The 15233-nt window shown below is 39.7% G+C and overlaps 1 protein-coding gene across 1 annotated transcript in view; it reads left to right on the top strand.

Annotated features, from left to right (window-relative positions):
- The first annotated feature begins 7164 nt into the window (after window positions 1-7164).
- Window positions 7165-15233, top strand: part of SHISAL1 (shisa like 1) — a 93815-nt gene continuing 85746 nt past the window's right edge. The window contains exon 1 of the mRNA XM_064701759.1: window positions 7165-7181. The gene's annotated coding sequence lies outside the window, so the exon portion shown is untranslated. The remainder of the gene's footprint in view (window positions 7182-15233) is intronic.

The raw sequence follows: 15233 nt of genomic DNA, 5'->3' as shown, positions 1-15233 counted from the left end.
TTTGTACAAATAGAAAGCCTCATGTCTGTTCCTTAAAATTGAACTCACATTTATTTGAATCTCCTGTTTTCTGAAAAGTGGCTGTCAGCTTCTTCAGGGAGTATTTACTTAGTAAAAGCTAACCTGCTATTTAAAGTGTTGCAAAAGGGGCTTAACTGAAGTCTTATTTTGAGTCAGTTTAAATGAACAAGTTCAGTCTTGTGCAGATGCACTTAATGTACAGCTGCCATATAAAACTCCATCCGTTGAATTAAGCTAGATCAACATTAGCCAGTTGTAAATCAATTTAACTGTGTCCATACATGGATTTGCTTGATGTTTAATGAAACTGATCTAAAAGAAAAAAATCCAACTGAAACCATTGCAATTTTCTTTTGCAGGCAAAACCTATATTATGTTAATTTATATGGAGCTAGAACACCTCTGGCAAAGGTATTGAATAGCAAGCAGAACTGAAGTGCTGAACATCAACCTGAATTCTTGGTCTTGTTATTTTGACTAAGAAGGTTTTTTTTTGCATGAAGCCATGTTTCTCCCTCAGTGAGATTTAACCCATGCATTTATCTTCCCAAATGGCTGGGATTTTTATGTTGTAAAGTAAGCTGATTACCTTAATCCAAACAGGATTTCACCCAATGTTTTTGTGCTGTCAGTAGTTGCATGGGCTCCTCACATCAGCAGTTACGTTCTTAATGAAATAGCCTGGGCTTTCAGTTTGATTTACAGATACAAGCAAGGAAAACTTTAAATTCAGTCAGAAAAATTGTCCATGTACTGTTTAGCCAGGATGTTCTGGTAGGATTTCCTTTGTATCTAGGAAATTGGTGCTGCCATGAATTTATGGCTTCTAATGTCAGTGATCTTCAGTTTGTTCCTTATTGAAAAACATTCATTCTAATTAAAGCTCCCACCTTTTGTACTTCAGGAAACTGTGTAAAGAAAAATCATCCTTGTATATGTATTTATTGCTTAGTGAACCGCTATTTCCAGAACTGATGGCATTTCTTCTCTAGGTCACTAATTTTAGTGAGTACCTTTAAAGGGCAGCAAGAAAGAAAAAGTTCAGACTTGAACAACTGCAATTCCTAATGTCTTATCTGAAAATCACAAATCTACAGCCATGGCAAACATATACATAAAAACCAAATGGGTCTCTATGGCTTTGTCTAGATTTTTATTTCCCCCAAAAATGGCTGTTATTCTGATAAAAGCTATTGCTGCTCCCTACAGACTTCCCCTGGCCAAAAGGCAAAGACAGTTCCAGCTACAGTAACGCTTCTGTTGGTGTTGTGCTCATCCCCACCACATGTTCTGCACAGCACTGAGAAACTCAGTAGGATCATGAGAAAATAGTAGTGGTGTAGCCTTTCACACCCATTTGACCTGGAATAATGCATACATCTAACAGCATTGATTTTGTACATGCTCATTATTTCCTACCTACACTGCAGACCAATACCAGATTTCCCAGTATTTGTTAGGCCAGAGCCTAACAAATATTTTCTATGGTATGGAAGGAATTATTTGCCTGTAGTGGACTCTTCTTTGTTGTTCTGAGTTTTCTGGTTTTCTGTAGGCACTGAAAGGAACTGTCGCTGCAGGCCCCCAGCCAGGTAATAATTAGCATTGGATTTTCTGCAAGTACTTTCAACCTGTACTGGTACAGTTATCTTCAATAAACTATCCATAAACTGAAGGAATGTGACCAGGAGAAAAAATAACCAGATTTGACATGTTTCATTACCAAACATGGAAGTTCACAATGTCTTGTTTGTTGGCATCAGCATGGAGATTCAGACCACTATATCCCCTGGAGACAGCCCTCTCTTAGTTTTGGTGTTTTTCTGCCTCTTTCTCACCTAGACTCAGCCTTCCTCATCCGTTATTCCCTGTCTTTTGTACATATTTTTTTTCCTATCAGCTCAGTCTCTCAAATCAAAATACTGTCCTCTTTTAATTTTCCTTCCCTATGTGTCTTGTCCCAGATTTTAACTTTCCTCTATCAGTGCTGAACATGTAAAATTATCTTAAGAAAAGATGTTCTTTGCTTTTTGAGACTTTCAAGCCTAATCAACAAGAGTGGAGATTTAATTGGTGAAACACAGAGTGCCAGCAAGCTACATGTGATGCCCAGGTGTTAAAAAAATAAATCATTTGTGGGTAGAGCTGCCTTGTTAAGGTTTAGGGCTGGACATGCTTCAATGATCCTAGCCCAGGCAGAGACTGACAAAGCTTGGGAAGAAGAAGGTCCAGTGAAAATGGACACAAAGAAGATGGAAGTTACAGACCAAAGGGACATCTGTCAGAGCCCCCAAGATAAGGAAGTTCCTGCCGAGCTCCTGCTGCCACCTTTTCTTTCAGTCTTGTGCCCTCTAGAAATGTCTCTAAAAATGGTTTTATTTTCAAGCTATTGGTCCATGAGGTAATGCTAAATAGTCTAGGAAATAATTTAATTTTCAGATAAAGTATGGTTTTCATTCAGATGGTGACCCACAAGAAATTCAGATAGTTGAGAGGCTTTACTGAGCAGCAGACTTAGGAACTCCTGCTCCAGAAACTGTTTCCATGGTTAATTTGACAATAAACTTTTGAGTATGTAAAAAGACTTTTTTTTTCAGCCTCAGATTTATAACCCGTTGGGTTGGCAAAATATTTTATGAATTCCATAACTGCATTTTGGCCTGACTTCATCTTTCATGCAAAGCATCTATTCTATTTCTGTTCCCCAAACACATCTATTTTTACACAGGGGCTTTGTGTGTCATTCTCTGCATGGTCCTGGCTGCCACACTCCCAGCCTTCATCCAGTCCCACATTTTCCAGAGCATTGTCTTCCCAAAAACTCCTGTCTCCTGTGACCCTATTTTCAAGCTAGCAGCTTCTCAGTTCCTACTATTGTCTTTTGTCTCCACCTGGCACTTATCCCACTGCTTCCAGGCACATACATCTTTTCCTTGTCTTTCTCTTTTGCTTTTCAGAGTATTCCTCCTCTTGTTCCTGCAAATCCAGCTCCCTCCTGGTACAGTTTTTCCTTCTGAATCTGAGCTGAGCTCCCCTGTCTGCTCCAACCCCAGCCCTTGCTTTTTTATGCTGCTGTTCCCATCACTTTCAGCAGAAGCAAAGAATGCCTGTGTGATGGCAGTGTAAAATCATACACTGGGGGGTTTTTTTACTGATAAACAAGGTTTATCCCATTCTCTTTGAAGAACTTCTATTCTAGCACATTTGGGGAAGCCTTTTAAATTGTTTCAGAGAGACAAGAAGTACCAATATTTTCCCCCTCCACGTTCCCAAATGCTGCATGATTCCCAGGATCTCAGCTAGAACTTTGCAATTAGGCAATTTTAAAGCTTGTCAAAGCTGCAGACAATATGAGGCCAGACAATGCAGCATAGACATAACACAATTACAGTGAGTGTTCCAGTTATAAAGTAAGATGAGATGTGCATAATAGGAAAAGGAGTGACTGAGGGCAGAGGGGGAAATGAAGGGCTCAAATTCCTTCCTCAGCTTCAGCGGTTCTTAAACAATTGTAGGGAGCTGCACACTCCAAGTGGGTTTGAATTTGTCTCATTACTCTCTAGGGTGGAAAGCTGCTCCTTCTGTCCTGTTCCTTCTCCAGACAAACACCCCATTTTGCTATTCTGGGCTCAGGTTTATTTCTGTTTCTTGTAAAATCATCCTCTGCACGCAGGCATGATCCCTGCAGCTCTTAAAATCCAGAGTCACCATGACCTGATGTAATACAGTTCAGCAAATAAACAAACCAAATGGGATTTGTTCACAGATATTTTTCTCCTCAAGACCATTTTAATTCTTGTGAATCTCTGTTCCTTCAGCTGCCTGACTGCTGGACAGTCCCAGGCAACACTTAACCACTGCCCTATTTCCCTTATTATGGCACTCTCAGGCACTGGAGAAAAAGGACTCTGCCAGCTCAAACTCCAGAGTGTGTCTGATAAAATTGGTATTTATATTTTTGTGCAAAGCCATCAAGGAGCCACAAAAACACCTCTTATTACTGAATGCTCTGCTACCAGGACCCTTTCATGGGGTGACCTCCTTCCACAAAGAGCCTCAGGCTCTTTCTTCATTAGCAAAGTGTTGTAGGGCCTTCTGGGCCCTGTGACTGTCCAGGGGTATCTGATCTAATTTCTTCATTTTAATTATTGCTACAAGAGTAAAGGCAGAAATTCAGAGCAGTGTTTAGCCCTGGGGAAAGGAGAACACATTCCACTTTTCCTGTAATAATTTGGATTTCTTTGAACAATAGACAGGGTGCGAACCAGAACTGCACAGGAGACCTCTACAAATGCTAATAATTTATTTTTAATATGGTGGGATGGTATATATGGAGAGGCAACAGAAAATACAGAGGTAATTATGCTGAATATTAATTTTCGTATTTAAAATTCCTTCTGCAGCAGCTCAAAGGCAGATGACACTCCCTGTTCACCTCACTGGGAGAACTCAGGGTTTAAATAAGGCTTTTGTAACTTGTTAAAATTTCTTGGCAGTTTATTACCTTGGTCCTTAATTACATTCATTTCCCTGTGGAAATTCCTTTGACAGAGATTCTCCATTGCATGGCTGCTGGAAGATTTCCAACAATTCACGGTTTCCCCCATTAATTTCAGACTCAAATATTGACTTGTTTTGGGACTGAAGTGACAGTAAGACTGAATTTCTGATTTTTAGAGCTGGATATACATGTCCTGGGGTATAATATAAACATTAATTCATTCCCCATTGGGTGACTGAAATGCCTGCTGTCTAGGAGAATTCTCAAAGTTTGTGCTTCAGCAGCAAATCAAAAAGAAAAATGTGATGATGGCTTAATGCCTCTGAAGATAATGGAAGTGTCAGAGACTCTTTAGCTCATGATGAGAGAAGTTGGTGAGAGAGTACAGGACCTGAATGCTGGAATTAAGCACAGGCTAAAACACTGAAGTTTGTAGATGGTGGAGGATAAACCCCCTTTTCCCTGTGCAAGCCACATTGATCACTGGATTGCATGCAGTGGTGCAAATAAGTTCCAATGGTTGTGGATGTTTTGAACAAATCTAATTGGACTTGGAAGCAAACTGAAGCTCAAAAGCATTTTCAGACTCATGGTGTCTATATCAGTTTCTAACCAGCTGCCTGCCAGCACTGCTGAGAAGAGATCCCAGTCTGAAGTCACAGCACAGCATCCCTCCTCCACCCAGGGCTTTCCTCAGCCTCACTCTTCAAAAATAAATCCAAGCACCTATTATGAAAAGAAGTTTAAGGAATGCTATGTGGATTCCTATGACAGGAAATGTCCTCCAGGCTTCCCCTGCTTTCAAATTCTTAACTGCCTTCTCATCTGATGATGAAAGTGCCTGTGCTGTGCTACCACAGCTCCTGGCAATTTCTCAGTAAGCAGCCCCCCCATGGCAGTGTGCTCCTATCCAGCAGGTCCTTGTGTTCTGAGAATTGAAAAAAATTCTTCTATTTCCTCAGAAATCTTTGGACGATGTTCATAATTTACCATGTCTTATTATAGAGGGCTACTGTTCTACCCAAAAGGGCTGTTTAATCAGGTCTTTCAGCCATAATCAGATAAGAAATGCCTGCTTTTCCAGCTAATTCCCAGAAATATAATGCCTGTCCATAAAGGAGGAATTGAGCCTGACATGAATGTACTTTTTGAAATCATATTGCTATTAGCCAGAGCTTGCTGCATATCTGGAAATAGAGCCTGCAATGCCAGATAGAAAAGTAATTTGCTTTTATTTCTGAAGGACTCCAAAAATTTTTCTGTGATAACTTAACTTTTTACTGGGATATATCTAGTAGTTTCTGTGTTATATGTTGAAAGGATGGAGAGGAATAATGCTTGTTTAGTTTTCATTGGCAAGTTATTTTTCCTCAGTAAAATTTTTGAAGTATGTCTCTAGCAGAAATGTAAAATCCCCCGTGTCTGTTCCCTGCGTGTGTTTCCATTCAGAGGGTTACAGATGCTCAATCATAGGAAACAGTCATGGCAACACAAGAGACAGAGAAAATTAACAAGGCACAGCAAAGCAGAAAGAAATCTGTACAAGCACAGAACCCAAAAACTGGGAAAAGGACAGATAATCTACATGGATAGGATATATGGACTTCAGGTATTACTCACCTGTACATCTTGCAACATAATTCCAGCACAGTTGTAGTTTTAGCTGGCTTTGGGGTCAGATGTGGCCAGAAAGGAATCAAAGCACTAAAGCAATCACAATAGCCATGTATAGGGTATAGATATTTAAAAAGTCAATTAAAAAGGGAAAACACTAGAAAGGCCTATACATCATAAATGGGGTGGGGGGTGGTTTTTTTGTTTGTTTGTTTTGGGTTTTGGTGGTTTGGTTTTTTTGTTTTTTTGGGTTTTTTTACTCATTATTTGAGATAGAGAAAGGGCTGGGATATGGTAAGCAATTATGATATCCTCGTCAGGAGGTTTTCCAACTCTCAGTACCTTCCCTGATCATTTGGTATTTCTCCTAGGAGAGCAAGTACTTAGGAGTGACCTGGGAAAAGGAAGCTTGGTGGGTTTTAGCTGCTGTCAAATTATTCCTATCTATTATTTCTTTAATAAGTTTATCAAATGCAGCACATAAGTGCTTTTAACAGAGACAGGCATTTGAAACCGTGGGAGTTTTGTATCCTCACTTAAGACACTTCACATGCAGAGATTATTTCCTTTCCCATCAGAAAGGCACAGAGAAATAACTGTATTTAAACAAGCCTATTGCCATGAATAGTGAACTTTCATACTAAGACTCCTGTCCTGTGCCGTGTTGTTATACTCAATGTCTGAGGGTTTTTGACTACAAAATAGGGGACAGAGAATCTCAGATTCTAGGTGAAAGGAAGTGGGAAAACAAGGGAAGGGACTGGGCCTGTGAAAAAGAGGGGATGGACAGGAGCGAGATGGGAACATGTGAGACTGCAATAAAAGCTAATAAAATAAAGAAAAAGAAAAATTGTAGATGGGTAGAAATCACAGTACCCCATAGCTCAGCAGCCCTTTTTTATCTTTATTTCCTTTCAGCTCCCCCATCAGTGCATCACTCAGGTTATTCATGCATCACCTGGTGCCATTCTGCAAGAGCAGTTTGCTTTGATGAGCCCAGAACATGGATACAGCAGCCCCTGTGGACTCTGAGGAAGCAGACAAGGTGAGACAGCAGGGTTTTCTGCAGGCACTCCTCTTCTAAAGCAAAGTGAGTGCTTCCCTGCAGGAAAACCATCTATTTGGTGCACTTTAGTGTGGAGATAAGAGTGCACTATCTGCAAACAAATTATCTCTATTGATCTGCCCGGTTAGGTGTGCCTGCCAACATGTCATTAACTCCCTGTCAGGGCTAGAGGAACCTGAAACCCAATAACACAATTTCAATGCATCCTTCTGGCCACAATCTCATTCCCTCAAGAAGAACCCTGAGGAATTTGCCTTTTCTCTCCTGCTGGGCCCTTTCACATCCCAGCTTGCTATACATATTCCAGGAGATAATAAAGTGTGTGCTTGGAGGGGAGAAGGTTTTTAGGTGTGTTAGTCACAACCACTGGTTAAGCTTTTATATACAAGTGGAGTAGGCAACTGAAACAACAAAAAGAAGCTAGGTGGGAAACAAGCAAACAAACAAACCAGTAGAAATATTAAAGCTTTTTTTTCCTGGTTTCTGCAAAGGATGCACATTGTAACTGAGTTGGAATTGCAGCTGGGCTCAAAAGTTCATCGAGAAACATAGTCTTTCCTGCTTAGCATATCTCCTAGAAAATCTGAGCTGTTTTCTTGCTTGTCTTGGGCCTAAATTTTTAAAAATAATTGTCTTAACACACTGTGTTCCCTAACATAATTTCTTTTTTTAACACAAACTAACTGTGTTCTCTTTTTTTTTAAGGGGAATTTGAAAAATGTTCCAATCAGTTCTGGAGGTTTACAGTTGACTGTTGGTTTAGAAGACAGTAACTCACCAAAATTATTTCCATTTTTACCAAATGGGGTAAAAACTTCCTCAGGCGGTGGGGAGAGGTGTAGTTTGAGAGGCTGCCTTTGTCTGCCCTCTCAGGAATTCTGGCAGTTGCAGAACGATCTCTTTTGAAGTTCTCCCATATGTTGTATTTAACAAATCAAAAACAAATTCAAATTTTCAGCTGCCTACAAAGATCTTGCCCTTAATCTATCGTCAGTGTTCTCCCTTCCATGTCATTCTTCCCTGGTACTGGTGTTTATGAGCCTTTTGTGTTTCAGCAGCTCCTCCAAGTCAGGCTTGTGTCCTCTTGAGCCTGGAAAGAAAGTAAAAGGCAGCACCATTCCCAAAGCCTTTCAGTCACTCTGGAGTTTGCCCCAGAGAGTTACCTCAGCACCCTTCAGAGGTTTTGAAGGAGGAAAGGACCATAAAGTCTTCCTGGTGATGATGGCAGAAGGATCAGGGACAGAAAACACCACAAAATAAGAAGAAGCAAAGGGAAGGCTAAATGTGCAGCTCAGCAGTGCAGTTTCTCAGCCCAGGACAGCGTGGGTGACAAGAGTGGACAGAGTTTAAAGAGGGCATTTGGAAGATGAATGTAAGAGAAATACAGTTGCAGGTTGTTAACTACAAAGCATGCTCATGAGCCACAGACTGTCAGATATGAGGAGAATATTGCAGAATTTTCCAAACTTGTGCTCCCCCACAGGGAGGTAATTCTGGCTGTTGTTGAAGACCTTTGGTCTGACCCAGGAGAGATATTCTTACATTCCTGAGCAAGCAACCACCCTAAGCAGAGCTGGAGGGTGGGGGGTTTACTTTTGGCTTGGGTTCTTTTCTAGAATAGAAGGTCAGAGGCCAAAATGGGACACAAAGAATGAGGGACCGAAGCTCTTCTTTGAGGTGTTTGGTTTTTCTTCTTATCAAAACTTCAAACACCAAGTGTGCTTGGGTTCTTTAAACACAGCATGACTTCCCATTTTATCTTGCCTCTTTTCTTCTCTAATCTAAACTTATCTCTCTACCTAGAGAGTCCTGGATCCCTTCAAACTAACTTCAAGTATCTGGCTGAAGAATCTATACCTGGATCGAGGTCACTTGGAGGGTGTCCTTGCAGTCAGTGAAACTCCAGTGGGTGATTCATTTCTGAGGTGGTCTGCACCTCCCTCAGGAAACATGAATTCACTATGTGGTAAACCTAACCTGACCTTGTTTCTAATTTAAGAACATTAGCTAGGTGTATAAATTGCCAGGGCCTCAAGTTAGATAGGAACCGAATTTACTACCCTCATATCTTCTGTCCTTTCAGAGATTTAATATTCTCATTTGTCCTGAAAGCTATCAGGTCTTTCCAATTTCTAATCCATAAACTATGGCACAGCTGCTGTCACATGAGTATAAAATCAAACTATATGATAAATAAAAATAATGCATAGGTGCTTGGGATCCTCCATTTCCAGATACTTTTCATAGACAAGGAACATTGTCAGGGTTAAAACAAGATTATTGGCAGAATGGAGATATTTAATTCCCCTTAAAATCCACAATTTTGCACTCTACAGCCAACAATGCAGGATCTGCCACAACATGTGGCCAATCTTCATTTTCTAAGTAGGGGAAGAAGGAGCCATCAGGATTTTATTTGCCAAACTATTGTTATATCTGTTTGTATTGGAATTCTTGTTTGATTAAGTAATTGAGCTAATTTTGCACACAATGAAATGTTGTTATGATGACTTAATTTTACATTTTCCTAGGGAAAAAAAAAAGCAGATGCATAAATGATGTTTTCTGTAAGAAATCTAATGGAATGAGATTCCTAAAAATGAGCACTTAACAATTCTTATTTGTAATACAGAGTACTGCTATGGTTTCCTCAGCTTTCCTTCTGGAAGCATGAAAGAACTTAAAAAATTATTCTACCACAGGCAGCAAAACTCTACAAAACATTGCTACGATTTTTAGTTTTCTCCTCAAGAATTTCATTAGATGAGCAAGAGCAATTTTGAGTCTTCAGTTTTGGCAGTATCCACACAAACAGTGTGAGAATTAAATGTCGTCTCTCAAGATTTTACAGTTCAGCTTTCATCTGATGAAGGGATGATTCATATATACTTCATGTTTTCAGAGGGGGTTTATCCAAAAGGGATTTCTCTGAGTGAGGCTTTCATGCTTCCTTTGTCTGGAAGGGTCAGGTATCATCATTTCACAGATGAGAACATTCCTGTCTGAGCATTCTCAAATGTCCACACTGAGGCTCATCCCTGTTTCTTCAGCAGCTATTGTCCCTTTCTCTTGAGATGGTCACAAAACATCAACCACCACAGGTCTTCCTACAAAAACTGGTGGTCACACATTTATGTTTTAGAATTACCAAAATCAGGGATTTTACTAGAAGCTGGAAGGATCTTGAAAAAACTCTTTCAGACCCTGGCTGAAGCTCCTCTCTCACCCAACTTTGTTCTCTTCTATAGAAACCTTTGTGCTCTGTTGTAAACAGCTGAGAAAAATTCCATGGAAAAGAAACCAGTCTTTAGGGAAGGGAAGGGAAGGGAAGGGAAGGGAAGGGAAGGGAAGGGAAGGGAAGGGAAGGGAAGGGAAGGGAAGGGAAGAGGAGGGGAAGGGAAGGGAAGGGAAGGGAAGGGAAGGGAAGGGAAGGGAAGGGAAGGGAAGGGAAGGGAAGGGAAGGGAAGGGAAGGGAAGGGAAGGGAAGGGAAGGGAAGGGAAGGGAAGGGAAGGGAAGGGAAGGAGGTTTCCCATTTCCTAAGGTTCCACTGCCATTGTAATACTCAATGAGTACAAAACTTTGCACAATTGAAAATACTGGAAGCAAAATTGATCAGTAGTATCAAATAATAATTAACCAGACCAGACTCCTGCTTCTTACTGGGAAAAGTCTCTTGGTGACTGAAATGGGTCTCATACTGCAGGTCTGGTTTTGTTAGTGAGGTGCATGAGCAAGTTGCTGCATAAAGCATGAGATGCTGCCTAAAAGAGCAGTATCTGTCTCCTTGAAACAGCTTTTCACACACTTTCTCTGTGTCACTTTATATGTGATATGGCTCAGCTCATTATCATCAACCAAAGACCATAAATAGAGAGCAAAAGTTAGCATAGAGAGTAAAAGCTTGCTTAAGAAAGAGAGAAACACGTTGTAGTTAAAACTTATTTATACACAGTCTTTGCAGACATTTCAGATACATTTTAGAGGGAGGAGGGCACAGTTCTTGGATCTGCAATTCAAAGACCATTATCTCACCAGATTATTTTTTATTGATTAAAATGAAGGGTAAGAGTTTAGCTAAATCTCATTCCCTTTCTTTTTTCTTCATGATCTCTCACTTTTTCTTTCCTCATAAAGAGCTGGATTACTTTTATCAAATAAGTATTCTTAAAAACAATGATATCCATTGCATGACAGCTAGAAGAAAAATTAATTATCTTTCTCTCCTATTTCCATGTAATTCCTCTTTTTGAAAATATTTTTTTCTCCCTTTGTGACTTTCTTTCTGGAATTTTTATTGTGCATCAATACTTGAAATCTCCGAAAGAACATAACGTTCCAAATAGGAAAAAAAAAAAAAGAACTTATTATGATAAATGCCTTCCGAAGATATTTCTTTTTTTATGAGAATGTGAATACAGACCCTTTCATCAGAATATTATAACACAGATCCTTATGTGCCTCTGAGCCTGTCATTATTTATAAAAATAATGATGTGTCATTGCTATACACTCCTGATTTCAACTGCAATTTAAGCACTCCAGAGAGGTACCAGCAGCACCTAAATCATGAACTCTTTCCTCAACATGCTGTTTCATTTGGGCTGTTCTTCCCTGTCCTGCAGCAGCCTCCAAAACCAGCACCCATGGGGACAGGGGTGATCCTTGGCTCAGCAGCTTCCCCACCCTGGGAGCCAGGAAAGGATGGAATAACAAGAGTGGTTTGCCTTTCCTTGCCAGGAAGGATTGTCCTGTTAGAAAGGTACTGCAGAGGCCTTTGGGAGGTGCTGGTTCAGTTTCTGATCTTTACATATTTCTTGCAAAATGTGAGAAAATAATTCACCCTGCCTTTTTTTCAGCACTAAGTTCCTGACAAAGCAGATTTTGGTGTTTCCTTCTTTTACTCTCATCTTTTTAAAGCACTCCTATTATGAGGGATCCTAAACAGGGAGATTAGCTTTATGTGCCCAAAATTTATTCCAATGGGAGCTTCACATCAGTGGGAATGTACTGCAGCAGTAATTCTGGAAATATTAATGACTATTCATCAATTATTTATGTAATTCAAGGTTAGATATGCACCAGGGCTTTACAAACAGATAAAAGTCAGCCATATTTCTAAACAAAGAATGATCTTAGAAAATTGTGACAAACAATATCTAGAGTGGAGTGAATCAGACTCATAAATTTTACTAATTACTTATTTACCAAAAATATGCATTTGTTGGACAGTCGTATTTGTTGGACAGTAAGAATTATTCATTGATATGGCTGACAGTTTAAAAATGGAAATGATATTATAAATATAAAAATGCTCAATTCAAACAAGATTTTTCAACTCTTGCCTTCAAAATCAGTGTGAAGTTGCCAACATATTTTTTTAATAGAGGTGATTAAAAAATTAAAGATAGTACTTCTCTTCTGGTCAACTAAAACATTTAATAATTCTGATTTATTCCACTTGCAACCTGTGCTACTGAAAAAAAAAAAGTTGAGTTTATCCCAGTGAAAATGTGAGGTAGCAGATATTGAGCTCATCTGGCTTAGAGCAGGCAATTAGCAATAAATTTGGCATTTTCTTCTTGGTTGGACTGTACAGCTGGCTGGATATCCATGGGTTTTTTTCATAAGCCAAACTACTGAGAAACTGTCTCTCCAGATTTTCAGAGCTTTAGTGCCATGAATATAAGAGCAAATGTCAAGAACAGAGTCAATTTTCTCAAATAAAAAACAGGTTGTCTCAAGGAGTATAAGGAGCTGTATTACTGTCTATTTTTCTGACTCAGTGAAGGCTTTCAACTTTCTTTTTTTCTTTTGTGTCAAAGATGGATCGGACTATCATTTATCATGGTGTCATGTTTCTTATAAAAGAGAATGTGGTAATACTAGGATATTTTCACATTCCTATTTTATTTAGTACTTCACTTTCTGAGTCATTAATTATTTTTGACAGTGCCTGGTGTTTCAGGTCATAGAAGCAAAATTAGCAAACTTGGTTCACTTTTGCCCAGAAGTGAACCATTTCTACTGCCAAACAGGTCCCACACTGAAACATATGGGATCAATGTACTGATCTTAAGGGAGGAGACCGGACTAAATGCTGATCAGCAGAAACTGAAGGAAGGTTGTAGAGAAGGGAGGAAAGCCAGAGGGATGATTCTCTCAGGAGACCTTCCTGGTGTCTGATTTCCCGGGCAGGCACAAAGGCCTCATTTTGTGTGCCTCAAGGTAATGTCCCCCTGTGCTGTGACAATGACATGCCAAAGATGCTCTCTTGGCATAAACTATCCTCTTGCTGACAGAGTCTGAGCGACTGTGCACCTCCATCTTACATAAATGAAAGGGAATGAGGTTATTTTAATGCCTCTGTAGGTGGAAGGGAGGTCACTCCATGCACACTAGAGCATCACCAACCTGGCCTACCATTGTCCCTCTCTCTCCTCGCTGAGCAGTGCAATGTGGGACAATGAAAATGGAGGTATTTGAAATACTGCCTGCCCACCCTGTGATCTCAAAAAACCCCACATCTCCCTGTTCCCTCTCTTTTGACTGCCACTGAGGTTTATGTTTGCCTGCCAATACTTTTCATCTAGTCTGTACTAGGTTTGACATTTTGGAAAAGCAACTATTTTTTTCCTGATGAAGGAAGGAATTGGACACCGTAGCAGTTTTTTGTCATGAGTAGTCCAAGAGAACTACAAACTTCAATTTAGCATGAACAGCATGGACATTCTTCAGAGAATGAAAGGTCCAGCACTAGCCATGTCTTTTGTTGAATTCCCATCTGAGTGTTCATTGCAATACCAATTTAAGCTACTGCTAAGAGCAAAAGGAATGAGATCAGTAATAAGATTTGCCTCTAGATGAGGCACATGTTGTAAGTCTCTCCCAGAGATAAACAAAGACTCACTGAACTATGAGTATGACTTGTAAAAAATAATGATTTTGTAGCCTCTAGGTCTTCCTGCTGTTTCCACATTAGTAATTGGATCTTTCCAAACTCAAATAGTATTTCAACTGGTGCTGCTCCAAAACAGCTTTGTATGTGTATCTTCTATAAAAAGGAAAGAAATTAACCTTAAAAATATATTCTGTAATAAGGGATAGAAACCTCCTTCTTTCTGGTAGTATTGAAAATGTAGTTAAGAAAACTTATCATGAAAGGAAAACAGGAACATCATTTAGGGGAGACAAAGAACATAAAAAATCCTACTAATGACTAAATTCAATACAGAAACCTCAAAATTAAAAAATCTATCATAATTTAGTCTGAAATCAAAATACTGATTTCAGATTACAAATGCAGTGAGGGAGTGGGAGAATCCTACTGCTCAAATACCACTTGTCAGGAAATGGAGGAACCTGATATTTGGTTTGGCTTCATGATCTATGCACTGTCGTGCCACATCCCCTAAATACATCCAGATGCAATCAAAGTGGCGATGTGACATGTGCTGCATGCATTGACTTTATGACAACAGCATAATCTGCTCACTTTAGGCTGCAGCTTTGGTCATGTTATGTCACTCAGACACACAGATCTAGACATACTAAGACAAAATCTCGTTTCTTGATGCCTTCCATTTTAAGTTTAGAGATCACCAAGCACAAGGTACCAATATTATATCTACTAACTTAAGGGAAAAAAGTAGCTGGAACCTCCTTTTTTGTCAAAGGAGTAGAGGGAAGACGCAGAAGTGGAAAGTAATTCAGGGACATTATTCCAGTTATTTATGCTGGTATCAGGTTGTTTTGAAATGCTGGTCATAAAGCTGAGCAGAAAGCGAAGACTGTCAGGTCTTATTTCTGTAATATGAAGTTCCAAAATTATTAAGGGTACCTTTTCCATCTTCAGTGCCTGTACGGCCATCCAGTGTTCTGCAACTTCACCTCAAGAGACTGAAATCCCAATGTGGCCTTTGCTCCTTTTCCAGAAAGGTTAACAGTGCTTGCACCAATGGGAAAATGCTTCACACTCTCCCTGGAAGAAGCTTGGGAAAACTCTTTTTCCCATGTGGGACTTACCCGTTTTTC

This window comes from Zonotrichia leucophrys, chromosome 1A (genome assembly GCF_028769735.1).
Source record: "Zonotrichia leucophrys gambelii isolate GWCS_2022_RI chromosome 1A, RI_Zleu_2.0, whole genome shotgun sequence".
NCBI classification, from domain to species: Eukaryota; Metazoa; Chordata; class Aves; order Passeriformes; family Passerellidae; genus Zonotrichia; species Zonotrichia leucophrys.
Note: the sequence above shows the minus strand (reverse complement) of the source record. Positions and strands in the feature narration are given on the sequence as shown.